General features: G+C 36.1%; 1 protein-coding gene across 2 annotated transcripts in view; it reads left to right on the top strand.

Annotated features, from left to right (window-relative positions):
• MALRD1 (MAM and LDL receptor class A domain containing 1) overlaps window positions 1-19,380 on the top strand; it is a 747,156-nt gene that overhangs the window by 168,665 nt on the left and 559,111 nt on the right. The window lies entirely within an intron of this gene.

The following is a 19,380-nucleotide window of genomic DNA, read 5'->3' as shown; positions in this document are numbered from 1 at the left end:
CTGCAGGTCCCTCTGACTTGAAGTCATTTTTCTACTGAAATAAAAAATCGAGAGGGAAAAAGAGTTCTGCACAATTTCTGGTATTCTGCCAAACGTTTGGCTCCTAAGATCTGTCATTTTGAATATTCCATTTGACTTTTTCACATTTTGTAAGTAAGCAAAAAAATTCGAGAAGAGTGCATGCTCTGTTGGGAATCACACAGCTACTCTGGGGCGAAGCCAGAGGTTAGTCTAGCTAAGTCTCCTTACTCCTGGGGGAGTATTTTTTTACTGTGGGTCTCATGTACCTTCTCCTAAAAGGGAAACTTAGAAAGGCAAGTTTAAATGCTTATGTGGCTTTTACAGTTTTGTGAAGGAATTTTCCATCTATTATCTCTTTGATTCCCTCAGCAATTCCCTGAAGTGGGTAAGTCAGGATCCTTTTTGTCAGTTTTACAGACAAGAAGAAAAAAATGCTCAGAGAGGTGGTTATTTATATCTGGCTAAAGAGATGGTGAGCAGCAGAACGGGGACTTGGACTGGGAGCTGCAGTTTCCTATTAATTCATATTCATTTCCTTTCTAATATATCATACAGCCTGTCACATGTGGGAAGGTTGAATATTCGTTCTTTCCCCTTTTGCTCAAATATATCTACATATAATATACGGGGAGAAACTTCTTACCTCTCTAGGCTTTATTTTTTATTTTTATTTATTTTTTTTTTTTGCTTTTTAATATGGACTGCATTCTCTCTCACCCTAATTTTAAAGTACCGTCTCTATCTAAATGTCTTGAGTTAACAGTTTTGTAGCCGAGAACTTAGCTCCAGGCCACCCGTTAAGAGCCATCATAGATATACATTGTATATGACTCCCCAGAGAACACGCTGAAACTGGTGCTTTGTCTAGACAGACAAGCTGAAATCATGAGAACGAATCTGCGATATGTAGAGTTATCTTGCTGTTCAGCTGTACTGGTAAGGTGGGTGTAATCACAAATGAAATTGAAGGAAGGTTCTTTGACTTTTGTTTAATAATAGCTCATCCACTTCAAATTAATTCTTAATATTTAATCAGGTGAATTGTAATTTGGGTCAAACTAGTATTCAGTGGATAAATTCTCCTTATGATATTTACTCAAGAATTGGTTGCCAGGAGAAAATCACCTTGGCAAGGGAGCTGCTTCACATTCAGATGAACGTGGAACTAACCAAGAAATCCTTTAGTTACGAATCTGAAGTATGGAAATTGGGGTTTGAAACCCATTTTGGGTTATACGGGGAATGCTCTATTTCATGCAGTGGTTCTTCTAGGCGTTTTACTCTTTTCAGTGACATTCAGGCATGGAAAGGTGAAATCAGATTGTGCATGCTGTATAGATTAATTATTCAAGATAGTAAAAATTGGGTCCAACTTAACCAAATATTTTTCTTCATTGAATAATGCGTATACATAGTTGTTGCAAAAGCAGCAATAACCAAGATTTTATTTAACTGTGATATTGGTGAAATTACCTAGTATCAGTCCAGCAGGTAACATGCTCATTCAATGTTTATTAAAAAGAAACATTCAAGGATTTTTCAAGAGTTATGTACCTATGTATAGTTGACACACAATGTTACATTACTTTCAGGTGTACAACATAGTGATTCAACAAGACTATACATTATGCTGTGTTCACCACAAGTGTAGCTACTACCTGTCCTGACACACTGCTCTTACACCATCATTGACTATATTCCTGACGCTGTGCATTCTGTCCTATAACTTACCCATTCCATAACTAGAAGTCTGTATCTCCCACTCACCTTCAGCCATTTTGCCCAACACCCCAACTTCCTCCCATCTGGCAACCTGCAGTTGGTGGTCTGTATTTATAGGTCTCCTTTTGCTTTTTGTTTATTCATTTTTTAAAACTTCCAGTTAGTGGAATTATATGATATTTTTCTGATGTATTTCGCTTAGCACAGTACCCTCTGGGTTAATCCATGTTGTCTCAAATGGCCCATCTCATCCTTTTTATGGCTATGTTATATTCTTGTGTGTGTGTGTGTGTGTGTGTGTGTGTACACACCACTTCTTTCTTATCCATTTGTTATTGATGGGCACTTAGTTTGCTTCTGTATCTTGACTATTGTAAATAATGCTATGGTAAACATATGGGTGTGTATATCTTTTCAAATTACTTTCTTTGTGCTTTTTTGGGTACTCAATAGGGGAATTATTGGATTGTATGATATTTCTACTTTTAATTTTTTGAGCAGTCTCCATACTGTTTTCCACAGTGGCTGCTCCAATCTGCATTCCCACTAATAGTGCAAGAGGGTTCCTTTTGCTCTACATCCTTGCTGAAATTTTTTATTACTTGTGTTTTTGTTTTAGCCATTTTTTTTTAAGATTTTATTTATTTATTTGACAGACACAGCCAGCGAGAGAGGGAACACAAGCAGGGGGAGTGGGAGAGGAAGAAGCAGGCTTCCAGCGGAGGAGCCTGATGTGGGTCTCGATCCCATAACGCCGGGATCACGCCCTGAGCCGAAGGCAGACGCTTAATGACTGCCTTACCCAGGCGCCCCTGTTTTAGCCATTTTGACAGGTATATAGTGATATCTCATGGTGGTTCTAATTTGCAGTTACCTCATGATTAGTGATGTTGAGCATCTTTTCATGTATCTGTTGGCCATCTGTTGGTCTTTGGAGAAATGTCTGTAAATGTCATCTGCCCATTTTTTAATTGGATTGTTTGGCTTTTTTGCTGTTGAGTTGTATAAGTTTCTTATCTGTGTTGGATATTAACCCCTAATTGCATGGATCATTTGTAAATATCTTCTCCCATTCAGTAGATGGTCTTTTTGCTTTGTTGGTTATCTATTCTGTGCGAAAGCTTTTCATTTTGATGTAGTCCCAATAGTTTATTTTTGATTTTATTTCCTTGCCTCAGGAGACATATCTAGAAAAATACTGCTATGGCTAATGTCTGGGAAATTACTGCCTGTGCTCTCTTCTAGGGTTTTTATGGTTTCAGGTCTCACATTTAGGTCATTAATCCATTTTAAGTTTGTGTGTGGTGTTAAAAAGTGGTCTGGTTTCCTTCTTTTTCATGTAACTGTCCAATTTTCCCAGCGCCATTTATTGAAGTAACTGTCTTTTCTCCATTGTATATTCTTGCCTCCTTATTCATAGATTAATTGACCACATAATCATGTATTTATTTCTGAACTCTTTTATTTTATAGATTTATGTGTCTATTTTTTGTACCAGCACCATACTGTTTGGATTACTATGGTTTTGTAGTATATCTTGAAATCTGGAACTGTGGTACCTCTAGCTTTGCTCTTCTTTCTCAAGATTGCTTTGGCAATTCAGAGTCTTTTGTGGTTCCATACAAATTTTAGTATTATTTGTTTTAATTCTTTGAAAAATGCTGTTGCATTTTGGTAGGGATTGCATTAAATCTGTAGTTTGCTCTGAGTAATATGGACATTTTAATGATATGATATAATTTCTTCAGTCCATGAGCATGAAATATCTTTCCATTTTTTGTGTCATCCCAATTTCTTTTATCAGTGTTTCTTAGTTTTCAGAGTACAGACCTTTCCCTTTTGGTGCAATTTTAAATAGTATCGTTTCCTAAATATCTCTTTCCGCTACTTCATTTATAGTGTTTAGAAACACTACCAATTTCTGGGTATTGATTTTCTTTTCTGCAACTGTACTGAATTCATTTATTGCTTCTAGTAGGATTTTCATATCATCTGCAAACAGGAAAAATTTTACTTCTTTACCAATATGGATTCCTATCATTTCTTTTTCTTATCTGATTGCTGTAGCTAAGACTACCAGTACTATGTTGAATAAAACTGAGAGTGAATAGGGGCACCTGAATGGCTCAGTTGGTTAAGTGTTTGACTCTTGATTTTGGCTCAGAGTAGTGGGATCAAGCCCTGTGTCGGGCTCCATGCTCAGCTGGAAGTTGACTTGGAATTCTCTATTCCTCTCCCTCTGCCGCCCCCCCCCCCATGCTTGCTCTTTCTCTCTAAAGTAAATAAATAAATATTAAAACAAAAACAAAAGCCAAAAACTGAGTGGACATCCTTGTCTTGTTCTTTATCCTAGAGAAAAAGCTCTCAGTTTATCCCCTATTGAGAATATTAGCTGTGGGTTTTTCATATATGTCCTTTATTATATTGAGGTATGTTCCCTCTGAACCTGTTTTGTTGAGGATTTATATCATGAATGGATGTTGTACTTCATCAAATGCTTTTTCTGCGTCTATTGAAATGATCATGCCATTTTTATCCTTTCTCATATTGATGTGATGTGATACACTGATTGCTTTGTGAATGTTGAACTACCCTTGCATCCCAAGAATGAATTTCACTTAATCATAGTAAATGATTTGTTTAAAGTATTGTTGGATTTGGTTTGCCAATATTTAGCTTAGGATTTTTTTTTTGATTTATCTTCATCGAAGATATTGGCCTGTAGTTTGCTTTTTTTTGTAGTATCTTTGTCTGTTTATATATCAGGGTAATGTTGGCCTTGTGGAATGAATTTGGAAGCTTTTGTTCCTCTTCTATTTTTTGGAATAGTCTGAGGAGAAGAGGTATAACCTTTTTTTTTTACATATTTGGTTGAATTTACCTGACAAAAGGTCCTGGACTTTTGTTTGTTGGGAATTTTTTGATTACTGATTCAATTTCATTACTTGTAATCATTTGTTCAGATTTTCTATTTCCTTGTTCAGTTTTGGAAGATTATATGTTTCTAGGAATTTATTCATTTCTTCTAGATTGTCTAATTTGTTGGCATACAGTTTTTTTTTTTAAATTGTATTCTCTTACAATCTTTTGTATTTCTGTGGAGTCCGTTAATTCTCCTCTCTCATTTCTGATTTTATTTGGGTCCTTTCTCTTTTTTTCTTGATGAATTTGGCTAAGGGTTTGTCAATTTTGTTTATCTTTTCAAGGAACCAGCTCTTGATTTCATTGACTTTTGTTTGTTTTTTGGTTGCTATGTCATTTATTTCTGATTTGATCTTTGTTTCCTTTCTTCAACTAACCTTGAGTTTTTTATGTTCTTCTTTTCCTAGTTCCTTTGGATATAATGTTAGATTGTTTATTGAAGCTTTATTTTGTTTCTTGAGGTAGGCTGATATGGCTATATATTTCCCTCTTAGAACTGCTTTTGCTGTGTCCCCGACATTTTGGACCATTGTGTTGTCATTTATATTTGCATCTATGCATTTTGTTATTTCTCTTTCAATTGCTTTGTTGACCATTTGTTTATTTAGTATTATGTTGTTGAGTCTCCATATATTTGTGATTTCTTTTTATTCTTGTGATTTATTTCTAGTTTTATACCACTGTGATCAACATTTATAATTGCTATATCCTCTTGTTGGATTAATCCCATTATCATTTTGTAATGACCATCTTTGTTTCTTGCTATACTCTTTGTTTTAAAGTCTATCTTCTCTGTTAGAAGTATCGCTATCCTGGCTCTTTTTTTTTTTTTTTTTTTTTGTCTGCTTTTGTTTTCATGGGGAATATTTTTTTATCCTTCATTTTCATTGTGTATGTGTCTTTAGTTCTGAGGTTTGAGACTCCTGTAGGCATCATTAAATGGGTATTATTTTTCATATGCACTGTGCTACCCTATGTCTTTTTTTTTTAAAGATTTTATTTATTCATGAGAGACAAACAGAGAGAGGCAGAGGAGGGAGAAGCAGGCTCCCCACAGAGCAGGGAGCCCGATGCGGGACTCTATCCCAGGACGCTGGGATCATGACCTGAGCTGAAGGCAGATGCTTAACCGGCTGAGCCACCCAGGCGCCCCACTCTATGTCTTTTGATTAGAGCTGTTAGGTCATTTACATTTAAAGTAATTATTAATTGATATGTAGTAATTGCCATTTTGTTACTTGCTTTCTGATTGTTTTTGTAGTTCTTCTTTCTACATTTCTTTTATTTCATTGTGACTTGAGTTTCTATATTGTTATGCTTAGCTTTCTTTCTCTGTATTTTTTTTTTTTGTGTGTGTGTGTGTATCATAGATGTAGGGTTTGTGGTTACCATGAAGTTCATATATAATATTCTAAGTAAATATCAGTCTATATTAATTTGACGGTCATTAAAGTTCAAACACATTCTAGAAAACAAAAACACACATATAAAACTTTTACTTTTTCTGTTCTTTTCCCCTTTACTCCCTCCTCCACATTTTATGTATATGTTGTCATATTTTATAACTTTTTCTCCCTATAATTTTCTTATGCTAAGTTATGGTCATTTCTTTTCCACTTAAAGAAGTCCCTTTAAAATTTCTCTTAAGGCTAGTTTAGTGTTGATAAACTCCTCCATCTTTTGTTGGTCTGGAAACACTTTCTCTCTCCTTCAAATCTGAATGATGACCTTGCCGTGTATTCTTACTTGTAGGATTTTTCCTTTCAGCACTTGGATATATCATGCCACTGTATTTTGGCATGCAATCTGCTGAAAGATCAGCTGATAACCTTGAAGGTTTTCCATTTTAGGTAACTTTTTTCCCCTCTCTTGCTGCTTTTAAGATTATCTTTTTTTCTTTTTTCAATTTTAATTTCACTATACCCATCATACAGTGTTATATTAGTTTCAGGAATACAAGGGTGATTCAGCAACTCTGTATATTACTCAGTGCTCATCATGATAAGTGTACTCTTAAACCATTTCACCTATTTCACCCATCCCCTTACCCACTTCCCTCTGGTAACCAGTTTGTTCTCTATGGTTGAGTCTCTTTTTGTTTTTTCTCTTTTTTTCTTTATTCATTTGTTTTGCTTCTTAAATTCCACATAGGAGTGAAATCATATGATATTTGACTTTCTCTGGCTGACTTATTTCCCTCAGCATTATACTCTCTAGATCTATCTATATTGTTGCAAATGGCAAGATTTCATTTTTTTCTTTATGGCTGAGTAATATTCCATTTCTGTGTGTGTGTGTGTGTGTGTGTGTGTGTATTAATTTCTTTATCTACTCATCTCTTGTTGGAAACTTGGGCTGCTTCCATAATTTGACTACTGTATATAATGCTGCAACAAGCATAGGGGTGCGTACGACTTTTCAAAATAGTATTTTTATATTATTTGTGTAAATACCCAGTAAGTTGAATTACCGGATCATATGGTAATTTTATTTTTAATTTTTTTTTGAGGAACTTCCATATTATATTATGTAGTGGCAGTGTACGTTTTCATTCCTATGGAACTGTGCACAAGGGTGCCTTTTTCTCCACATCCTCACACTTATTGCCTCTTCTGTTTTTTATTTTAGCCATTCTGACGAGTGTGTAGTAATATTTCATTGTGGTTTTGATTCACATTTCCCTGACGCCAAGTTTGTTGAGCATCTTTTCATGTGTTTGTCGGCTATCTGTCTTCTTTGGAGAAATGTCTGTTCATGTTTCTGCCCATTTTTAATCAGATTATTATTATTATTATTATTTTTTTCTGGTGTTGAGTTGTATCAGTTCTTTATATATTTTGGATGCTAACCCTTGACACATGTATCATTTGCAAATTACCTCTCCCATTGTGTAGGTCGTCTAATTGTTGATGGTTTTCTTTGCTACACAAAAGCTGTTTATGTCAATGTAGTTTCAGTAGTTTATTTTTACTTTTGTTTCCCTTGCCTGGTTGGAGAGGCAGAGGTAGAAACATGTTCTTATGGCATAGGCCAGAGAAACTACTGCCAGGACTCTCTTGTAGGATTTTTATGGTTTCACTTCTCACATTTAGGTCTTTCATCTGTTTTGAGTTTATTTTTGTGTATGGTGTAGGAAAGTGGTCCAGTTTCATTCTTTCCCATGTAGCTCACCAGTTTTCCCAACGCCATGTGTTGAAGAGATTGTCTTTTTCCATTGCATATTCTTCCCTCATTGCTCAAAGACTTATTGATCATATAATTGTGGGTTTATTTCTGGGCTTTCTCTTCTGTTGCACTGATCTAAGTTTCTGTTTTGGGCCACTACCATACTGTTTTGATTGCTACAGCTTTGTAGTTTATCTTGAAATCTGGGATTGTGATACCCCCAGCTTCTTCTTTCTTAAGAATGCTTTGGCTATTCTGGGTCTTTTGTGGTTCCATACAAATTTTAGGATTATTTGTTCTTGTTTGGTGAAAACTGCTGTGGGCATTTTGATAGAGATTGTATTAAATCTGTAGATTGGTTTCAGTTGTATTGATATTTTAACTATTAATTTCTCTAGTCCGTGCACATGGAAAATCTTTCCTTTTTTTTTTGGTGTCATCTTTAATTGCTTTTATCATTGCTTTATAGTTTTCAGAATACATGTCTGTCCCCTCTTAGATATATTCCTATGTATCTTACTGTTTTTGGTGCAATTGTAAATGGGAATGTTTTCTTAATTTCTCTTCTGTTTCATTATTAATGTATAGAAATGGAATGGATTTCTGTATATTTATTTTTGTATCTTGCAGCCTTACTGAATTCATTGATGAGTTCTAGTAGATTTCTGGTAGAGTTTAGGGTTTTTTATATATAGTATTATGTTACCTGCAAATGAGAAAAGTTTTACTTCTTCCTTACCAGTCTGGATACCTTTTATTCCTTTCTCTTATCTGATTGCTGTGGCTAGGACTCCCAGTACTATACTGAATAAAAGTGAGAGTGGACATCCTTGTCTTGTTCCTAATCCTAGAAGAAAAGCTCTGTTTTTCCCCATTGAGGATGATGTTAGCTGTGGGTTTTTCATATTTGTCCTTTATTATGTTGAGGTATGTTCCTTCTGAACCTACTTTGTTGAGGGTTTCCATCATGAATGGATGTTGTAATTTGTGAAGTCCTTTTTCTGCATCTGTTGAAATGATCATATGGTTTTTTTTTTTTTTTAAAGATTTTATTTATTTATTTGACAGAGATAGAGACAGCCAGCGAGAGAGGGAACACAAGCAGGGGGAGTGGGAGAGGAAGAAGCAGGCTCCTAGCGGAGGAGCCTGATGTGGGGCTCGATCCCATAATGCCGGGATCACGCCCTGAGCCGAAGGCAGAAGCTTAACCGCTGTGCCACCCAGGCGCCCCTGATCATATGATTTTTATCCTTTCTCTTTTTGATGTGACGATTCACGTTGATTGATATGCAAATATTGGACCATACTCACATCCCAGGAATAAATTCCACTTAATTGTGGTAAATGATTTGTTTAATGTACTGTTGGATTTGGTTTGCTAACATAGTTTAGGATTTTTTCATGTGTGTTTATCAGAGATATCAGCCTGTAGCTCTCTTTTTTTGTTGTTGTTGTATCTATCTGGTTTGGCTTCATGGAATGCATTTGGAAACATTCCCTCCTCTTTCATTTTTTGAAATAGTTTGAAAAGTATAGGTTTTAACTCTTATTTAACTATTTGTTAGAATTCACCTGTGAAACTATATTGTCCTAGAATTTTACTTGTTGGGAGTTTTTTGATTATTGATTCGGTTTCATAGCTGGTACTTGGTCTGTTCAAATTTGCTGTTTCTTCCTGAATTAGTTTTGGGAGATTATATATTTCTAGAAATTTATCCATGTTTTCTGTTGTCTGTTTTGTTGGCATATAATTTTTTATAATCTCTTTTATAATTCTTTGTATTTATATGACATCAGTTGCTTCAACTCTTTCATATCTTGAGTCCTCCCGCTTTTTTTTGTGAGTCTGGATAACTGTTGGTGAGTTTTATTAATCTTTTTCAAAGAACCAGCTCCTGATTTCATTGATCTGTTTAATTTTTGTTTCTATTTCACTTTTTCTGCTCTAATCTTTACTGTTTACTTCATTCTACTGGTTTTGCATTTTTTCCTTCTTTTTCTAGCTCCATTACCTGTAAGGTTAGGTTGTTTATTTGAGATTTTTCTTCTTGAGGTAGGCCTGTATTGCTCTAAACTTCCTTGTTAGAACTGCTTTTGTTGCATCTGAAAAATTTTTGGACCATTGTGTTTTCACTTTAATTTGTCTCCACATTTTTTTTTTCATTGATCTCTTGGTGGACCCTTTAATTGTTTAATAGCATGTTATTTAACATACATGTATTAACGTATTCTCCAGATTTTTTCTTTCTCTTGATTTCTAGTTTCGTAGCATTGGGGTTAGAAAAGATGCATGGTATGACTTCAGTCTTTTTGAATTTGTTTATACTTGTTTTGTGGCCTAACATTTGATCTGTTCTGGAGAATGTTCCATGTGCAGTTCAAAAGAATGTATATTCCACTCTTTATATGTTCTGAATATATCTGTTAGATCCATCTTGTTCATGTATCATTTAAAGCCAGTGTTTCCTTGTTGATTTTCTGTTTGGATGATCTATCCATTGATATAAGTTGGTTGTCAAGTTCCCTGAATATTACTGTATTACTATTGATTACTTCCTTTATGTTTGTTATTATGCTTTATGGATTTGGGTTCTCCCAATTGGGTGCATAAATATTTACAATTGTTATATTTTTTTTTTGTTGGTTTGTCCCCTTTATTATGATATAGTGTCCTTCTTTGTCTTCTGTTACAGTCTTTGTTTTTAAGTTTGTTTTGTCTGGTGTAAGTATTGCTTCCCTAGCTTACTTTTTAGTCCCATTGCATGATACATACTCGTCCATCTCCTCACTTTCAGTCGGCATGTTCCTTTAGGTCTGAAATGAGTGTCTTGTAGGTGGAATATAGGTCGGCTTTGCTTTTTTTTTTTTTTTAATCTATTCCATCACCCTATGTTTTTTTTTTTTTTTTTGGAACATTTAGTCCATTTACACTGAAGTAATTATTTAGGGGTGTGTATTTATCATTTTTTAAACTTGTTTTTTGGTTGTTTTGTGTTCTCTATTTCTTCTCTTGCTCTTTTCTCTCAGGCTTTCTTTAGTAATGTACTTAGATTTCTTTCTCTTTATTATTTGTGTATCTATTGCCAGAGTTTGATTTGTGGTTATCATTACATTTATATATATCATCTTATTCAAACAGAGTCTGTATTAAGTTGATGATCACTTAAGTTTGGCCCATTCTAAAAGCACTAAATTTTTACTCCTTTCTCCACCACATTTTAGGTATATGCTGTCATACTTTATATCCTTTTATTCATTTATTTTTAATTTTTTTTAAATTATTTCTTTTTTTTTAAAGATTTTATTTATTTATTTGACAGACATAGAAACAGCCAGCGAGAGAGGGAACACAAGCAGGGGGAGTGGGAGAAGAAGAAGCAGGCTCATAGTGGAGGAGCCTGATGTGGGGCTCGATCCCATAATGCCGGGATCACACCCTGAGCCGAAGGCAGACGCTTAACTGCTGTGCCACCCAGGTGCCCCGTAATTTTTTTTTTTTAATTATTTCTTGAGAGAGAGAGAAGGGGAGTGGCAGAGGGAAAGGTAGAGAGAGCATCACAAGCAGGCTCTATGCTCAGTGCAGATACTGATGTGGGGCTTGATCTCACAACCCTGAGATCATGACCTGAGATGAAATCAAGAGTGGATATTTAACTGACTGAGCCACCTAGGCACCCCTTTATATCCTAGTATCTTGTGACTCCCTTGACTGATTTTTTATAGATTTGCTTAATTTTGCTGCTTTCATGCTTCCTAATTTTCTTACTCCTCCTTATGTTCGTTCCTTTCCAGTCAAGGAGTCCCCCTTAACCTTTCTTCTAATGCTGGTTTATGGTCATAAATTCCTTTTATTTTTGGTTGTTTTGGGGACTTTTTATTTAACTCTCCTTCTATTTGGCATGATAGCCTTGCCGTATATAGTATTCTTGGTTGCAGGTTTTTTTCTTTCGGCACTTCGAATATATAATGCTACTCTATTCTGTCTTGCAAAATTTCTGCTAAAAAATCAGCTGATAGCCTTACGGAATTTCCATTACGTGTGATTTTTTTCCTCTTGCTGCTTTTAAAATTCTCCATCACTATATATTTTTTTTTTTTTGCCATTTTTATTATTGTGTGTCTTGATGTGGACCTCCTTATGTTGATTTTGTGGGGACTCTCTGTGCCTCCTCACTCTGGATTTCTGTTTCCTTCCCCAGATTAGGGAAGTTTTTGTCTATTATTTCTTCAAATACATTTTCTGCCCCCTTTACTCTCTCTTCTAGGACTCCTCTAATATGAATGTTATTATGCTTGATGGTATCACTGAGTTCCCTTAATCTTTTCTCATTTCTTCTTCTTCTTTTTTCTCTCATCTGTTCAACTTGATTATTTTCCATTACTCTGTCCTCCAGGTTGCTGATCAGTTCTGCTTCCTCTAGCCTACTATTTATCTCTCTACTGTATTTTGAATTTCAGTTATTCTTTATCTCTGATTTGCGCTTTTTTTATATTACCTTTTTGTTCAAGGTCTACTTGAAATCCTTTATTCCTTTCTCAAGTCTTTTGAAGATTTTTACAACCATTACTTTAAATTCGCTGTCAGACATATTACTTATCTCTTTCATTAAATCCCTTGCTGCAGCTTTTTTCTGTTCTTTGATTTGGGCCGTATTCCTCTGTCTCCTCATTTTTCTCTAACTCTCTGTGTCTGTTTCTGTGTGTTAGGAAATCCAGCTATGTCTTCTGCTCTTTAAAGTAGTGGCCTTAAGAAGAGGAGTCCTAGAGTGCCCTGCAGTGCAATGTCCCTTGTTCAACAGAACATGTCACTTCAGAGGCGTCTCTTATGTGTGCTGTGGCCCCTAATGTTGGGGCTGAGCCATGTTTGCCTCAGTCCAGTTGTCTGCCATGGCTCTCTTTCCCACAGCATTGACCTCTTGTGGTCAGGGTTTGTGCCTTTTGTTTTTAGTGAGCCATTTTGGGGCCATCTGGAGCTTGAGTTGAGTCAGACCCAGGGTTTGCCAGAGCTGCGTTAGCACTGAACTGCAGGGCACTCTTTCTCTGTTTTTTCGGAAGCTTTCATTCTTGGGTGTGGCCTATATTCAGACCAGATGTCCACCTATAGCCCACTGCTGTGGCCAGTCACAGGTGTGTGGTTATTTTCCCCTCTCCGGGGGGGCAGGAGTCACATTGCAGTGGTGCTAGCACCTATTAGGTCTGCTTACATCCTGCCAGGCTTGTGGCACCATTTTGGATGGTCTCCTGCAAAGAGCATTTTGGAGGGTGCATGTCCACAAGACAGTGGGGATCAGGGGTGCACGGTGCCAGCAAGGTCCATGCAGCTGCTGGAGGTGACCTTTAGTCCAGCGTAAAATTCATGCAGAGGCCAGGCCAGAATGGGGGCACGAATCTGTAGAAGAACGTGGAGGTTGGGTGCGCTCTCAGGAAGTGAGGTGGAGAGTGTTCGTGCTGCCCTGGTTCCTGCAGGTGCCCATGTATCGGGGCTGGGGGAGGGAAATGGTACCCATCAGCCCTTTTGTTCTTGGAATAGTATTCCAAAGATCCCTGCCCTTCTAGCGCATCCTCTGAGATTAATAAATCTCCCTCCTCTATACCCCAGGTGCTTTTCAAACTGCCACTTTTACCTGTATCTCAGTGGGACTCTTTGTTGTGCTGTCTCTTTAATGGCAGAGATTCAGCTTCCTCTTGCACTTCAGCTCTCCTAGAGCTAAATTTGCTGATTTTTAATATTCCTGCTATTAAATTCCACTTACTATAAGAACTCACAAAATTAGGCCCCTCTGGGTTTCAAAGCCAAATGTTATGGGGATTTGTTTTTCCAGATGGGTCCCCCATGCCTGGGGGGAAAATAGACATTTTCACAATGTTTATTCTTCCAATCCATGAGCATGGAATGTTTTTCCTTCTCTTTGTGTGTTCCTCAACTTCTTTCATAAGTGTTCTGTAGTTTCTAGAGTATAGGTCCTTTACCTGTTTGGTTAGGTTTATTTCCTAAGTATCTTATGGTTTTGGTGTAATTGTAAATGGAATCGATTCCTTAATTTCTCTTTCTTCAGTTACATTGTTAGTGTATAGAAATGCAACTGATTTCTGTGCATTGATTTTGTATCCTGCCACATTACTGAATTATTCTATGAGTTCTAGTAATTTGGGGGTGGAATCTTTTGAGTTTTCCACATAAGGTATCAAGTCATCTGTGAAGAGAGAGAGTTTGACTTCTTCCTTGCCAGTTTGAATGCCTTTTATTTCTTTTTGTTGTCTGAGTGCTGAGGCTAGGACTTCTAGTACTATGTTGAACAATAATGGTGAGAGTGGACATCTTGGTGGTGTTCCTGACCTTTCGAGAAAAACTCAGTTTTTCCCCATTGAGAATGATATACGCTTTTGGTTTTTCAGAGCTGGCTGTTAGGATATTGAGGTATGTTTCCTCTATCACTATACTTTGAAGAGTTTTAATCATCAAGAGTGCTGTATTTTGTCAAATGCTTTTTCTGCATCAGTCGAGAGGATCATATGGTTCTTGTTTCTTCTTTTATTAATGTGCTCTATCACATCGATTGTTTTCAAAATGTTGAACCACCCTTGCATCCCAGGAATAAATCCCACCTGGTTGTGGTGGATAATCCTTTTAATGTACTGTTGGATCCTATTGGCTAGGATCTTGTTGAGTATTTTGGCATCCATGTTCATTGGGGATATTGGTCTTTAATTCTCCTTTTTGATGGGGTCTTTGTCTGGTTTTGGGATCAGGGTAATGCTGGCCTCAGAACGAGTTGGGAAGTTTTCCTTCTATTTCTGTTTTTTGAAACAGCTTCAGTAGAATTGGTATTATTTCTTCTTTAATTCTTTGGTAGAATTCCCCTGGGAAGCCATTTGGCCCTGGACTTTTGTTTTTTGGGAGGGTTTTGATTGCTGTTTCAATTTCCTTGCTGGTTATTGGTTTGTTCAGATTGCCTGTTTCTTCCTGTTTCAGTCTTGGTAGTTTATAAGTTTCCAGGAATGCAGCCATTTATCCAGATTGCTTCATTTGTTTGCATATATAGTTGCTGGTAATAATTTCTAATAATTGTTTCTATTTCCTTGGTGTTAGTCATGGTCTCTCCCCTTTAATTCATGGTTTTATTGATTTGGGTTCTTTCCCTTTTCTTTTGGATACGTCTGGCCAGCGGTTTATTGATCTTACTAATTTTTCAAAGAACCAACTTCTAGTTTCTTTGATCTGTTCTACTGTTTTTCTGGTTTTTATTTCACTGATTTCTGCTCTAATCTTTATTACTTCTCTTCTTCTTGGTTTAGGCTTTATTTGCTGTTCTTCCTGCAGGTCCTTTTGGTTTAAAGTTAGCTTGTGCATTTGGGATTTTTCTAATTTTTTGAGAGAAGCTTAGATGGCTATGTATTTCCTTCCTAGGACCGCCTTTGCAGTATCCCATAGATTTTGGATCAATGTGTTTTCATTCTCATTAGTTTCATTGAATTGTTTAATTTCTTCTTTAATTTCCTGGTTGACCCAATCATTCTTTAGGAGGATCGTCTTTAACTTTCAAATGTTTGAGTTCCTTCCAAATTTCTTCTTGTGGTTGAATTCAGTTTCAAAGCATTGTGGTCTGAAAATATACAAGGAATAATCTCAAACTATTGGTATCATTTGAGACCTGATTTGTGACCTGGTATGTGGTCTATTCTGGAGAAAGTTCCATGTGCACTCGAGAAGAATGAGTATTCTGCTGTTTTAGGATGGAATGTTCTGTATATATCTACAAAGTCCATCTGATCCAATGTGTCACTCAGAGCTCTTGTTTCTTTGTTGATCTTCTGCTTAGATGATTTGTCCATTGCTGTGAGTGGAGTATTGAGGTCTCCTACTATTAATGTATTATTATCAACATGTTTCTTTATTTTGGTTAGTATTTGGTTTATATAGTTGGCTGCTCCCATGTTGGGGGCACAGATATTTGCAATTGTTAGATCTCCATGTTGGATAGACCCTTTAAGTATGATAGCCTCTGACATTTTAATGATTATGTGTGGTGGTGTGGTCCTCTCATTTAGAATTCTCCTTTTTGGACTTTGATGTTTATTAGGAAGTTTTTTAGTTATTATTTCTTCAAATAAGTTTTCTACACTTTTTTCTTTCTCTTCCTCTTCAGGACCCAATAATGTGAATGTTTGTTTGCTTAATGTTGTCTAAGAGATCTCTTAACCTACCCGTAATTTAAGTTCTTTTTTCATTTTACTGTCTAGTTTGTGTGTTTTCCATTCAGGATCATTCATTTAATGTGAAATACATAGGATAGAATTAGATTGCACATGCAGGTATAGGAACTGTTTGACTTGTTAATATCAGTTGAAATAATCAAGAACTGCTCTTATGTGTGGCCTGTTCAGTAAAGGCTCAGCTGGTCATTTATGTATAAGGCTTTATACCAACTTTCTAACTGATTTTTATTATGAACTTTTTTGGGGTATAATTGACATAGAATTAACTATACATATTGAAAGCTTTGAAGCTTTCACCACAATGAAGATAATTAATAGATAAATATATTTCATCTCTAAAAGCTTCCTCATGTCACTTTGTAATACTTCCATCTGGCCCTCACTCCTGTCCCTTGACAACGTCTGAAGTGGTTTCTCTCAGTATACATTAATTTATATTTTCCAAACTTTTATGTCAATTTTATAGTATGTATTTTTTTTTCTGACTAAATACATTCAGAAGATTCTTTTAGATTATGGAACATATCTGTAATTCATTTATATCTATTGCCAAATAGTATTCTGTTATATGGATGCAGCACAGTTTATTCAATTATTGATCAATATTTGGGTTGCTTGTAGTTTGGGGTATTATAAGTAAATCTGCTGTGAATATTTGCATGTAAATGTTTATATAAACATCTGTTTTTATTTATCTTGGTAAATACCCATGAGTGGAATGACTGGATCACAGGCTAGAAGTATCTTTAACATTTTAAGAAACTCTTAAACAGTTTTTCATAGCCATTTTTTATTCCCATCAGCAGAATATATTAGTTCCAGTTCCTCCACATATTAGCCAGTACTTGTTATTATCAGTCTTCTTAATGTTAGTTATTAGAAGTATATAATGGTATCTTATTGTGGTGTTAATTTGCATTGCCCTAAGCATTAATTATGTTGGACATATTTCCTATGCTTTCTTGCCAAATGGAGCATAATTTGAAGTGTCTGTTTCAATCTTTTATCCAAATTTTAAATTGGATTTTTGTTTTCCTATTGAATTTTGAGCTTTTATAATATTTTCTGGATGCAGGCTTTTTCTCAGATATGCTAATTACAAATATTTTCTCTCAGCTTGTGTTTTAATTCTTTTAATAGATTCTTCAAAGAGGAGAGACTTTCCATTTTGAAATCCAATTTATTACTAACTCACACCCCCAAAGCTTTCCTTTCCTATTTTTCCTCTCCTTTGTGGACTTTGATTACATGTAAATCAAGCTGCTTGAAGTTGTTGTTCCAGAGGTTATTATTGCTTTGTTCAATTTTTTTCTAATTTTCTTTTCCTTCTGTGTTTCATTTCGAGTGGTATCTACCTTTATATCTTCAATGCCTAAGCTACTATTAATCCTTTCCAGTGTATATATTTCATTTCCTGCATTGTCAATTTTATATGTAAATTTTGATTTGGACTTTTATTTTTCCATGTCTCTATTTTAGAATATATAGAATAGTTTCAATAACTGTTTTAGATGATTGAAGTGATGGAAACAAAATAGCAGTAAGCAATATCACCTGGTTGTATTCCTCTCAAAAATAATTTGGTAATCGTCCCTGGACAAGACGACTTTGAGGGAGCTTTGGGATCCAACCACAGGTTGGGAGCCGTCCTACCTGCTCACTGAACTGCCAGAAGTTACATCCATGCCCCCAAGAGGTTGCCCCACCAATTTCAGTCCAACAACGATCCCAAATCAGCACTATAACCACGCCATTACCTCTCATTCATGGTGCAGGAGTGATCCTACCTTTTCATGGACCCACCAGGAGATATGTGCATCCATTCTCCTGGAGGTAGACCGTTAGACTTTCATCTGACTGCAGATCTTGAAGCATCCCTGTACCCCAGTTCCAGCTCCTCACAGCCATGCTCAGGGGGTGGTCATTTCTACCCAGGAAACTTCCCAGTGATCTGGCAGAACCCTGTTTAAGGGTCACATGGGAACCACATTTGTCTGCATACCTGGTAACAGGCTTGGCATTTGCACGTCCAACTGAAGATCATGAGGCAGACCTCTCTCCTGTGCCATCCATGCTGATCAAGGTTTTGGAGGCAGTTCTTTCCAATCAGGGACCAGGCAAGATCTCTCAACCTAAGCCACTGGTAACAAGCTTGACAAATGCAAAATCCACTGAGGAATCAGGAACAGCCACATGACCTGGCTCCAGTTCTGGTCACCTGTGATATTGTGAGCCTGGGGACCTGACAGAAGAAGGTCTTTAACTGGTGAAACCACTCAATAAAGATTGGAAGAGGGTTTCGTCTTTCAAATGCACAGATGGAAAAGTAAGGCTACATGGATCATGAAGGTTCAGGCAAACATGATGCCACCTAAACAGATGAATAAACCTCCAGTAACTGACCCCAAAGAAAGAGATTTACAAATTTTCTGACAAAAAATTCAAAATAATTATATTAAAGAAGGTCGCTGACATTAAAGTGAACACAGTTATACAACTAAATGAAATTGAGAAAATAATGCATAAGCAAAATTAGAAACTTAATAAAGAAACGTAAATCATAAAAATAAAACCAGATAATTTCTGGGGCTGAAGAATAGTGACACAACTGAAAACTTCATTAGAGAGCTTCAACAGCAGACTTGATCATACAAGAGAGGGAATTTAAACACAAGTATATGAAATTCGCCCATGAGAAGAAGAGAAAGAAAAACAAAAAGAGTGAAGAAAGCATATGGGAACTGTGGGAAATCAACTAGAGAATAAATATATGCATTATGGGAGTCCCAGAAAGAGAAGTGAGAAATGAGCAGAAAACTTAAAGAAATTATGACTGAAGACTTCTCATATCATGAGAGGGATTTGGCCATTTAGATATGAAGCTCGGGATTCCCAAACAGGATTATCTCAAAGAAGATTCCTCTGAGCCCCATTATATTCAAGTTGTCAAAAGTCAAAGACAAAAATTTTGAAAGCAATAAGAGAAAAGCTACTTGTCACATGCAAGGGAAGTCCCATCATATGGCTATCAGTGGTATTCTCAACAGAAACTTTACAGGCCAGGTAAGAATGGGATGATATATTTAAGGTAAAAATGTCAATCATGAACACTATATCTGGTAAAGTTCTTCATAAATGAAGTAGAGATAAAGACATTCCTAGATAAACAAAATTGAGGGAGTTCATCACCAGTAGACATGTCTTCTAATAAATGCTGATGGGGGCTCTTTAAGTTGAAACAAAGGTATGTTAAGTAACAACATGAATACATGTGGAAGTATAAAATTTACTGGCAAAGGTAAATTTAGTCAAATTCAGAATGCTCTAATACTA

Source organism: Ursus maritimus, unplaced genomic scaffold, assembly GCF_017311325.1.
Source record: "Ursus maritimus isolate PB19 unplaced genomic scaffold, ASM1731132v1 scaffold_31, whole genome shotgun sequence".
NCBI classification, from domain to species: domain Eukaryota; kingdom Metazoa; phylum Chordata; class Mammalia; order Carnivora; family Ursidae; genus Ursus; species Ursus maritimus.
Note: the sequence above shows the minus strand (reverse complement) of the source record. Positions and strands in the feature narration are given on the sequence as shown.